The sequence below is a fragment of the Bos indicus genome, chromosome 20 (assembly GCF_029378745.1).
Source record: "Bos indicus isolate NIAB-ARS_2022 breed Sahiwal x Tharparkar chromosome 20, NIAB-ARS_B.indTharparkar_mat_pri_1.0, whole genome shotgun sequence".
NCBI lineage: Eukaryota > Metazoa > Chordata > Mammalia > Artiodactyla > Bovidae > Bos > Bos indicus.
In genome coordinates, this window is record NC_091779.1 from 45,253,581 (window position 1) to 45,264,218 (window position 10,638).

At 37.1% G+C, this 10,638-nt stretch overlaps 1 non-coding gene across 1 annotated transcript; it reads right to left on the reverse strand.

Annotated features, from left to right (window-relative positions):
* Positions 1-6,110: 6,110 nt before the first annotated feature.
* Positions 6,111-6,214, reverse strand: LOC139178103 (U6 spliceosomal RNA). The gene has a single exon (XR_011562525.1). It is a non-coding gene; the product is annotated as a U6 spliceosomal RNA (small nuclear RNA).
* Between the last annotated feature and the right edge of the window lie 4,424 nt (positions 6,215-10,638).

Consider the following 10,638-nt stretch of genomic DNA (forward strand, 5'->3'; position numbering starts at 1 on the left):
AGTTTCACTTTTCAAGAGAATGAATTTCTTACCATTCCTACAAATAAGTGAGAATCAAAAATGTTGTAGAAAGGTGAGTGAAATCTAGAATGAATAGGGAAGTATAATATAAATATCAGTTTTCCTTCTAGGATCATTTGTAGCTTCTAGGATCATCTGTAGCATCAAGCAATATGTTGGAGGATATTAAAATTGATCACTATTCTATTCTGCGGGATTTTACTTACTCCTTCTTTCTTAAGAATTGAGCGCCTTTTTTTCTAACAGATTTTTATCCAGTAAGAGCACATGCTATTTAATTGGCTTGAAGGGTAAACTTAAACTGAGTCAATACATCACTCACAGTTACTTGGATTTCATTACTTTCCCTGATTATCAGAGTAAAGGCAATGATTGTAAAATCCTGGCTCCAGTGACTGTGTCTCATCTCTGAACACTGTAAGCTATTCGCAGGGCACTGTGGGGCCAGGGATGGATATTAGGTAACACCACCAGTGTGCCCTCCAAGTCATGAGCTGTAGCAAATCCAGCATCCAGTCCACCTGAGCTGGATTCAAGTCCAAGTGCAAATCCTTGCCCTAGTGGCCCAGTTTAGGCAAATCAATGTCTCTCAAAGATTTGATTACAAGAGTCAGGAGATGGGAAGCAATTAGCAGAGAAATGGCTTTTCTATCTTCCTTCAAGGAACTGACCTGATATCAATGGTTCTCTGTAATCTCATGGAGATATCCTATAATTGAACAACTACACTTTTTTTTTTTTTTTGAGGGTGGGAGACTATGTTCAATTTTATCAAGCACCACACTTTATTTCCTATTCCACTTTTCCCCTCACTTTTGCTTTTGTTTAATTGCTATTCCTCCAATAAAAATGAATATGTGAGATTTGCCTCATATTCTGCTTTCTGGAAAACCAAAGCTAAAACACAGCATTGATGGGACAGGTAGATAAGATAAAATTGAGGGCGGAATAGAAACTGTTTAAACATTTCATATCCTAATGATAATCTGAGGCATAGAATTGGTGCCTTTACTCCCACTTACATTCGAACTCTCACAATATTGTTGAGACTATAGGCCACATTCAAAACAGTAGAATTATGAGTCTTTACTACAGAAGAGACTTTTACAATTTCATTTTCCAAAAACAGTTTTTCTAGTATGAACAGGTGCAGCAAATTAATTTTTCTCCTTGTAGAGCTATAAAAATATTGCAAATAACCTGTCAGTTATGACCTTTAGAAATATATTGGTCTTTTAATCTCATAATGGTGAACAAGTAATAAAGTATAGCTGTACATAAATTGTATTTCAACCCCACCCATCCATGAGAATGGATAAAACAAAGAGCAGCAAAATACAGAGTTGTTCAGTACATTCACATACCAGGAATAAAAGAGTGTTTAGTGTACAATTTGTTATCTTTCACATACAGAAAAGACACATGTGACTGATAATCTTGCTATTCTAGTTTGTATATAAACTAGCTTTTTTAACACCATGTTCAGCAACATGTATACCTAAGTTTAAAAGAACTATCCTAATGTTAGAATGAATGCAAAGAGAATAGTGTTTTAATGCGAAATATATGAAACAGTGAAAAGTTCATGCCTACTTGAAGACAACCTTACATGATACTGAAGTTCATGTATCAATACCAATGAAAAGGGGGAATAAAGCATGTTCTTTTATGCTGAATTTAAGGAGATACGTATATTGGAGGCACTTTCTTGTTAATGTTTTAACAGAAGATCATTAAAAATGATCTCTCCTTCAAGAGAATATCTGTACTGTGCATAGTCAGCAGTTTGACACCTGTGTGTCTATGATAAGGCTCCAGATCGGTTTCTCTCAAGTTCTTTGGCAAGGTTAGAGGTTTCAAAGACACCTGTTTGAGTTACTAAACTGCCTTTATGTGGCACCGGGTCCAATGGGAGATCGAGTCTCCAGTCACTCCTGGAAAGCAAAGAAATTGTGGGGCATTGTGGAGAATACTTATACCCTCCTGCTCCCAGCATCTTAGAGTTAAACTGCAGAATCAAAACCATGTTCTAAGCCACAGTTCTGCTTCTAGCATGCTGTGTGTGCTTAGTCATGTCCGACTCTTTTGACCCCACAGACTGCAGCCCGCCAGGCTCCTCCATCCATGGGATTCTCCCGGCAAGAATACTGGAGTGGGTTGCCATACCCTTTTCCAGGGGATCTTCCCTACCCAGGAATTGAACCTGGGTCTCCTGCTCTTTACTGTTACAGGATGCATGTAGGCACACTCAGCTGTTTATTCATGTCTGACTCTTCGTGACCCCAAAAGACCCCACCAGGCTCCTGTGTCCATGGGATTTCCCAGGTAAGAATACTGGGGAGGGTTGCCATTTCCTCCTCCAGGCTTATAAGAATGACAAAATAATTTAGTCTTACTCTGACTAAAACAGAATACTCCATCAAAGCTAGTTAATGATCTTTGCTAATTCATATTTCCTCTATTGGTTATTCACATATTCCAGTTTCAAGCTGCATTTAGGCAGAAACTGATTCTTACACCAGCTGCCAACAGAAAAGAGGAGTCAATGAGCACAGTCATTTTTAATTCCCAAATGTGTTTAACAAGAATGAATGTCACATTTGATCATTTAAACCATCTCTAAGTTTTTGAAAAAAATATATCAAATAAACTGTAAAGAAAAATTAAGAGAATATGGGAAGTGTAGTTAAGTTTAAAACATTTTATTAATGAGTTAAGTCAAATTACAATGAAAAAAGAAAGGAAAAATAACAAAAGTAAAGTTTCAAACCTACCCATAGAATAAAATTTGGAATGATATGTATGTTTCCTATAATGAGTATGAGTGTTTTCTGACTCAATTCCCATGTATGAATAATGGATAAATTAAAAGTTATAAGAAGTACCAAACAGGCAAAAATGCTAGGATACATAAAATCTAAGTATCTATAAAGGAATTGTTACAATAATTTCATTAATTTAGAAGTCAATTTATCCATATTCCCACCAAATGAATTTTCAACAGTATCTAAAGGCTATTAGTTTGAGATCAATTCAGTTCAGTTCAGTCGCTCAGTAGTTTCCGACTCTTTGCGACCCCATGAATTGCAGCACGCCAGGCCTCCCTGTCCATCACCAACTCCCGGAGTACACTCAGACTCACGTCCATCGAGCCAGTGATGCCGTCCAGCCAACTCATCCTCTGTCATCCCCTTCTCCTCCTGCCCCCAATCTCTCCCAGCATCACAGTCTTTTCCAATGAGTCAACTCTTCACATGAGGTGGCCAAAGTACTGGAGTTTCAGCTTTAGCATCATTCCTTCTAAAGAAATCCCAGGGCTGATCTCCTTCAGAATGGACTGGTTGGATCTCCTTGCAGTCCAAGGGACTCTCAAGAGTCTTCTCCAACACCACAGTTCAAAAGCATCAATTCTTCGGTGCTCAGCCTTCTTCACAGTCCAACTCTCACATCCATACATGACCACAGGAAAAACCATAGCCTTGACTAGAAGAACCTTTGTTGGCAAAGTAATGTCTCTGCTTTTGAATATGCTATCTAGATTGGTCATGACTTTCCTTCCAAGGAGTAAGCGTCTTTTAATTTCATGGCTGCAGTCATCACCTGCAGTGATTTTGGAGCCCAAAAAAATAAAGTCTGACACTGTTTCCACTGTCTCCCCATCTATTTCCCATGAAGTGATGGGACCAGATGCCGTGATCTTCATTTTCTGAATGTTGAGCTTTAAGCCAACTTTTTCACTCTCCTCTTTGACTTTCATCAAGAGGCTTTTGCGTTCCTCTTCACTTTCTGCCATAAGGGTGGTGTCATCTGCATATCTGAGGTTATTGATATTTCTCCCCGCAATCTTGATTCCAGCTTGTGTTTCTTCCAGTCCAGCGTTTCTCATGATGTACACAATATATAGCCTTGACATACTCCTTTTCCTATTTGGAACCAGTCTGTTGTTCCACTTCCAGTTCTAACTGTTGCTTCTTGACCTGCATACAGATTTCTCAAGAGGCAGGTCAGGTAGTCTGGTATTCCCATCTCTTTCAGAATTTTCCACAGTTTTTAAACTATTGTGCTAGGACACGTTTAACTGGGATTATGTAAGCCAGGAGGTCCATTGTTTCTGTGAGATATCTCTCACTTACCTCTCCCACATTATAGTGAGAATGACAATTTCCATGTTCCTCTTATTTATTTATTTTCATCTGTATATGCATTTTTTCTCTAATAAAGTGATGACTTCTTCTGCTAGTCTAATTTTTATATTTTGCTTAATTTTATATGAATGTATCTTCCCTTATTAGATTCCTATAAAAATGATATTTTATATTATCTTTTCAAAGGTGTGGGGGTATCCTCAATTATCTCCATAGTTTCATTTGTTTTAATTTTTAAAAATTTTTGGTTGTGCCATGCAGTATGTGGGGTTCCCTGACAAGGGATGAAACCTCTGCCCCTTGCATTAGAATCTCTGCATCTTAACCACTGGAACACCATAGAAGCCTGAACAAACCCTTGTGTCATCATCCGACCTATATTCAGGAAACACTTCATTATAATTTGATGAATCGTAATATTTCATATCAATGACTATGACCAAGAAAACTAGTTTGGTTTGTTGTATATGTTTTATTTGTTATATACATTGTGTGTAGTATGATGATGATTGTAAGAAGTCATGAGAATATTTTTTATTAAATGTATTTTTCCAAATAGCATCATCAATAAATCAAAAAGAACATTTAATAGAATCTAAATTAATATGGAATAAAATATTTATTATTTTGTAGCAATTGACAAATAATTCTACATATTTTGTAAAAATGTAGAGAACCTGGAGAAGCCTAAATGATTTTCAAAGAGAAAACCAATGTTGGAACACATGCACCTGATTTTGAGAGTGTCCATAAATCTACTTCATCACATTGGTATGCTACTGGTGTAAATATAGAAATATAGATTAATGTAACAGAAGATCAGGATATATATACACTCATAAATGATTACTTAATTTTCAACAAAAATACCAATGGAGAAAGGGATGTTTTTAGAACAAATCCTTTGGAACAAGTATATATCCATATGAAACAAATAAATAAATAACCTCAATCTTTACCTTAATCAAACAGAAAATTGGGTCAGAATGCATCATAGACCTATACAGTAAAAACTAGGAATGAAAAATAGCTTTCTAAACTAGAAAAGCAACAGCTAGTGTTGCTTTGGTGAAATTATAAAATTGACTTTATGATTGGACACAAGGTTTTTTCCACTCTCACTAATTCTATTAAATAATGATCTAGAAGTACTAGTTGTGGACTTAGGTAAGCAAAATAAATAAAGACTATGCAAATTGGATAGAAAAAAGCAAAACTGTCTTCATTCACAGTTGACATGTTTGTGTACATTGAATATCTTAAGGAATCTATTAAAAAAGCTATTAAAACTTGCAAATTTGTTTAGCAAGGAAACAGTACAATATCAATATATGGAAGTCCATTGTCTTTCTGTGTTCTAGCAAGGAAAAACTGGAAACTGAACATTTGAAAAATGTCATTTAGTGTAGCATCAACAAACATGAATATTTTGTGATATATTTGATCCAATATATGTTAAGTGCTGAGAATTAGAAATTATAAAGCATTACTGAGATAAATTAGAAAAAAATACTAAAATAGAGACTTAATTGTTCCTCTGTAGACTTAATGGAGTTTTTTAATGAAGAAATAATCAAACATTCTAAAATTTATATATAAATGCAAATGATCTAAGATAGCTAAACAATTTTGGAAGAGAGCATTCCCTGTATAATTTTAAGACTAATTATAAAGCTACTATAATTAAAACAGTGTAATATTGGCATAAGGATAAACAAACAGAATAGGGAAAGTGAAAGCGTTAGTTGCTCAGCTGTGTCCAACTCTTTGTGACCCCATGGACTGTAGCCCACCAGGCTCCTCTGTCCATGGGATTCTCCAGGCAAAAATACTGGAGTGGGTTGCCATTCCCTTCTCCAGGGTATCTTCCTGATCCAGGGATTGAACCCAGGTCTCCTGCATTGCAGGCAGATTCTTTACTATCTGAACCACCAAGGAAGCCCTAAAACTACGGAATGCTTCACAAATTGCATCTCATTCTTGCACAGGGGCCATGCTAATCTTTTCTGTATCACTCCAATTTTACTACATGTGCTTCAGAATAGAGAGTCTAGGTATAAACTCATACATCTATGGGCAAAAAAGCTAAGATTATTCAGGAAGCAAATGATGATGCTCTAGCGTATATGATGATGGAACATGCAAAGCAGATACAAAATAAGAACTACTCTGAAGTTAGTAAGATATTAACATACATGTCATGTGTGAGCTTTTCAGATCTTTATGTAAGTGTCATCGCAACAGGAGGGAGGGATTTGAAGGAGGAAAAGTTCGTAAAAGACATGGAGTAACAGAAGAATTAGATAGAATAAGCTGCATTTCAAAAAAGAGCAACTTACTCTGTGTCAGAACAAAGACATTAAAGGCGTGTTTTGATTATTTCACAAAATGATCTACAACTGATACTCTGCAAAAGTTGAAAACTTTAAGAAGAAATCAGATAAGCAATGTTGCAAATACTATGCCATATTCACAATTTACTGACTACAAACTATGTGTGTGTGCTTATGTGTGTGATTGAGAGAAAAACTCTCTGATATTCCCTTCTAGCTATTTAGGAGATATAGGATCTTTGATGTCTCTTAGGAATATATACCAGCTTACCTGGTAGCTCAGCTGGTAAAGAATCGCGTGCAATACAGAAGACCTCAGCTGGATTCCTGGATTGGGAAGATCTGCTTGAGAAGGGATAGGCCACCCACTCCAGGATTCTTTGGCTTCCCTGGTGGCTCAGCTGGTAAAGAATCCGCTTGCAATGTGGGAGACCTCCATTCCATCCCTGGGTTTGGAAGAACTCCTGGAGAAGGGAATGGCTGGCTACCCACTCCAATATTCTGGCCTGGAGAATTCTGGGGTCACAAAGAATCATACACGACAGAGCAACTTTCACTTTCACTTTCAGGAATGTATACATAGTTTGGCACTGGCAGTTAGAGGCTGATGTGAAAAAAGACAGGTCTGAAAGACGGAGATTTCTCTTGAGAGCTAACATTTTCAGAACAAATTGGGCAGCTGACAAATATTCACTTTCCAGACTTCAGGATGTAGTTAATATCAGTGATCTCAGGATGGTCTAAGAAAACAATTACTAAAACTGACAGAATCCAACTGTCAGATCCAAACATTTGCTGTGCCTCTCTTCAAAAGAACTATTGGGTGATTTTTCTTTTAAATCAATGTTTGCAAATTTTGTCAACTTTTCTGAATTTGACTGCTGAATAGACTCAAGCACTTTTTCAATAAATAATATATTTTTCCTAAAGTAGATTTAAATGTAAATGAACAAAAATAGCCCAGTCCAAGAATAAAAAAAAAAGCATGATTTGAATCAAATCCATATATTCTTTAGTGCCCAGCGTGTGTAATATATATATATATATATATATATATATATATATATATATATATATATTTCAGATTGCTTGTTTTTATTCATAGACTTTATTTCACTGAATTCTGGCAACAATGAGTCTGCTGTTTATCAATAAATATTTTTCACTAAACTAGAGCAAGAATGATGAATGTCTAAATGCAGCCTTATTTACATGCATGTTCCCTACTCTTCAAATAAAATGAGTTTGTTATTTTTACACTCACATTACATATTTGGGTTTAAAAATACAAGAGAGAGGGTATTGAGAATAAGCATTTAAGAATATTTATAAGAATTCTAGTAAATTTGGTATCCTTGGAAAAATAAAATTTTATACCAAATGGCATAGCCTGAATTCTTATTGGTACAATGTGAATTTGAAGTGTTATTGTATTTGTTCAAGGACATCACACTTAAAAAATGGAGAAGCTGTATTTAAATGTAATTGTTAAGAGCAGAGATCTGAGGTCAGAATATTTGGGTGAGCTTAATACATCTGCCTTTTTTAGACTGTATTTACTTCAGTATGTTATTCAGCATCTATGGGTCTTTGTTCCTCATACCTAAAGTGGAGACATGTATATGTATATGTAGATCTTCATACCTGTTGTCAAGAATAAATTAATTCATAAGAAACACTTAGAATGCAACCTTACACACGTTAAAGTATTGTGTGTACTTTACTAATGTTAGAGATTACATTTAGTCTAGACTCCCATCTAGTGATAGTATTTTTCATTTCGCATTTAATTTCCTAGGAGCATTTTATAACAACTAGCACCTATAATAAAAACAAAGAATTCCTCAACAACTGTTTTCACTTTCCCAACATACAGTCCATGTGTATGCATTTCCCCTTTGATTAATGCACATTCTACAGCTGGTTAACCTGCTTTACTGAAATTTCTCCCTGATGGTATTGTCACCTCAAATTTCATTTCAGATGCTCCCTCCTTTATTCTAAGTGAAAGTGAAAGTGAAGTCTCTCAGTCGTGTCTGACTCTCTGCGACCCCCTGGACCACAGCCCACCAGGCTCCCCTGTCCATAGGATTTTCAAGGTAAGAGTACTGGAGTGGGTTGCCATTGCCTTCTCTTTTATTCTAAAGCCCAACTAAATCCCCTGATATAATAATCATTTCTCAGTCTTAGTCCCATAATAATTATCACCTCTGTTGTGGTAAAGATTGCATTCAGCTTGACTTTTTCACCCTCATTCAGATCTTAAATAACTCATTTTTGAGCTTTGAGTTGACTCATTCTCCATCACATGTATAACTTGAGCTTTTTGTTGTTGTTGCTTCATTATAAAACTAATAGTTTTAGAATATTCAGCGTATCTTAATAATACCTCTTATGTTTATATATAATACCTGACATAAAGTATAGTTGGGGCTTCGTCCAGTGGCTCAGCAGTAAAGAATCTGCCTGCAGCACAGGAGATGCAGGAGCCACGGGTTCAATTCCTGGGTTGGGAAGATCCCCTAGAGGAGTGCATGGCAACTGACTGCAGTATTCTTGCCTGGAGAATTCCAAGGACAGAGGAACCTGGCAAGCTATAGTCCATAGGATCACAAAGAGTTGGACACAGTTGAAGAAACAGAGCACAACACAACACACAGTGCATAGTTAGGATAAAAATTTATTTCTTTTCCAATCCTTTTATTTGTGGGCATCTAAATAAACATTTATCCTTGCTCTGTTTTATAATTTTAAGTTTAGGAAAAGGTAATATTTTTCCTCTGTATTTTCAAGTGGCTTTATAATATTTTAAAGTATATTTTTCTCACATATGCTCAACCATAATATTACAAACATTGCATATTATATTAATATGACTAAATTGCTGTAACTTAGTTGATTAACAAGAATATATTTCAGGAAATATACTGGCTAATAAGTTTTCTATTTGAATAATTAAAAAATCTGTTCAAAATGGATAGTCAGTTCAGTTCAGTCGCTCAGTCGTGTCCACTCTTTGTGACCCCATGAACTGCAGCACGCAGGCCTCCCTGTCCATCACCAACTCCCAGAGTTCACACAAACTCACATCCATTGAGTCGGTGATGCCATCCGGCCATCTCATCCTCTGTTGTCCCCTTTTCCTCCTGCTCCAAATGACTCTCAGCATCAGAGTCTTTTCCAATGAGTCACTGCATATGGTGACTACAGCCATTAAATTAAAAGATGTTTACTCCTTGGAAGGAAAGCTAGGACCAACCTAGATAGCATATTCAAAAGCAGTGACATTACTTTGCCAACAAAGGTCCGTCTAGTCAAGGCTATGGTTTTTCCAGTGGTCATGTATGGATGTGAGAGTTGGACTGTGAAGAAAGCTGAGCACCAAAGAATTGATGCTTTTGAACTGCTGTGTTGAAGAAGACTCTTGAGAGTCCCTTGGACTGCAAGGAGATCCAAACAGTCCATTCTAGAAGAGATCAGCCCTGGGTGTTCTTTGGAAGGAATGATGCTAAAGCTGAAACTCCAGGACTTTGGCAGCCGGGAGGAGCTACCCCATGTCCAAGGAGCAGTCGCTGCATGGGCGCAAGAGGGCCTAGAGGAGCTACTCCATGTTCAAGGTCAGGAGGGGAGGCAATGAGGAGATACCCCTTGTCCATGTAAGGGGCAGCTGCTGTGCTTTGCTGGAGCAGCCATGAAGAGTTACCCCACATCCAAGGTAAGAGAAACCCAAGTAAGATGGTAGGTTTTGCAAGAGGGCATCAGAGGGCAGACACACTGAAAACATAATCACAGAAAACTAGTCAATCTAATCAGACTAGGACCACAGCCTTGTCTAACTCAGTGAAACTAAGCCATGCCCTTTGGGGCCACCCAAGACAGGTGGGTCATGGTGGTGGAGAAGTCTGACAGAATGTGGTCCACTGGAGAAGGAAATGGCAAACCACTTCAGTATTCTTGCCTTGAGAACCCCATGAAAAGTATGAAAAGGCAAAATGATAGGATATTGAAAGAGGAACTCCCCAGGTCCATAGGTGCCCAATATGCTACTGGAGATCAGTGGAGAAATAACTCCAGAAAGAATGAAGGGATGGAGCCAAAGCAAAAACAATACCCAGCTGTGGATGTGACTGGTGATAGAA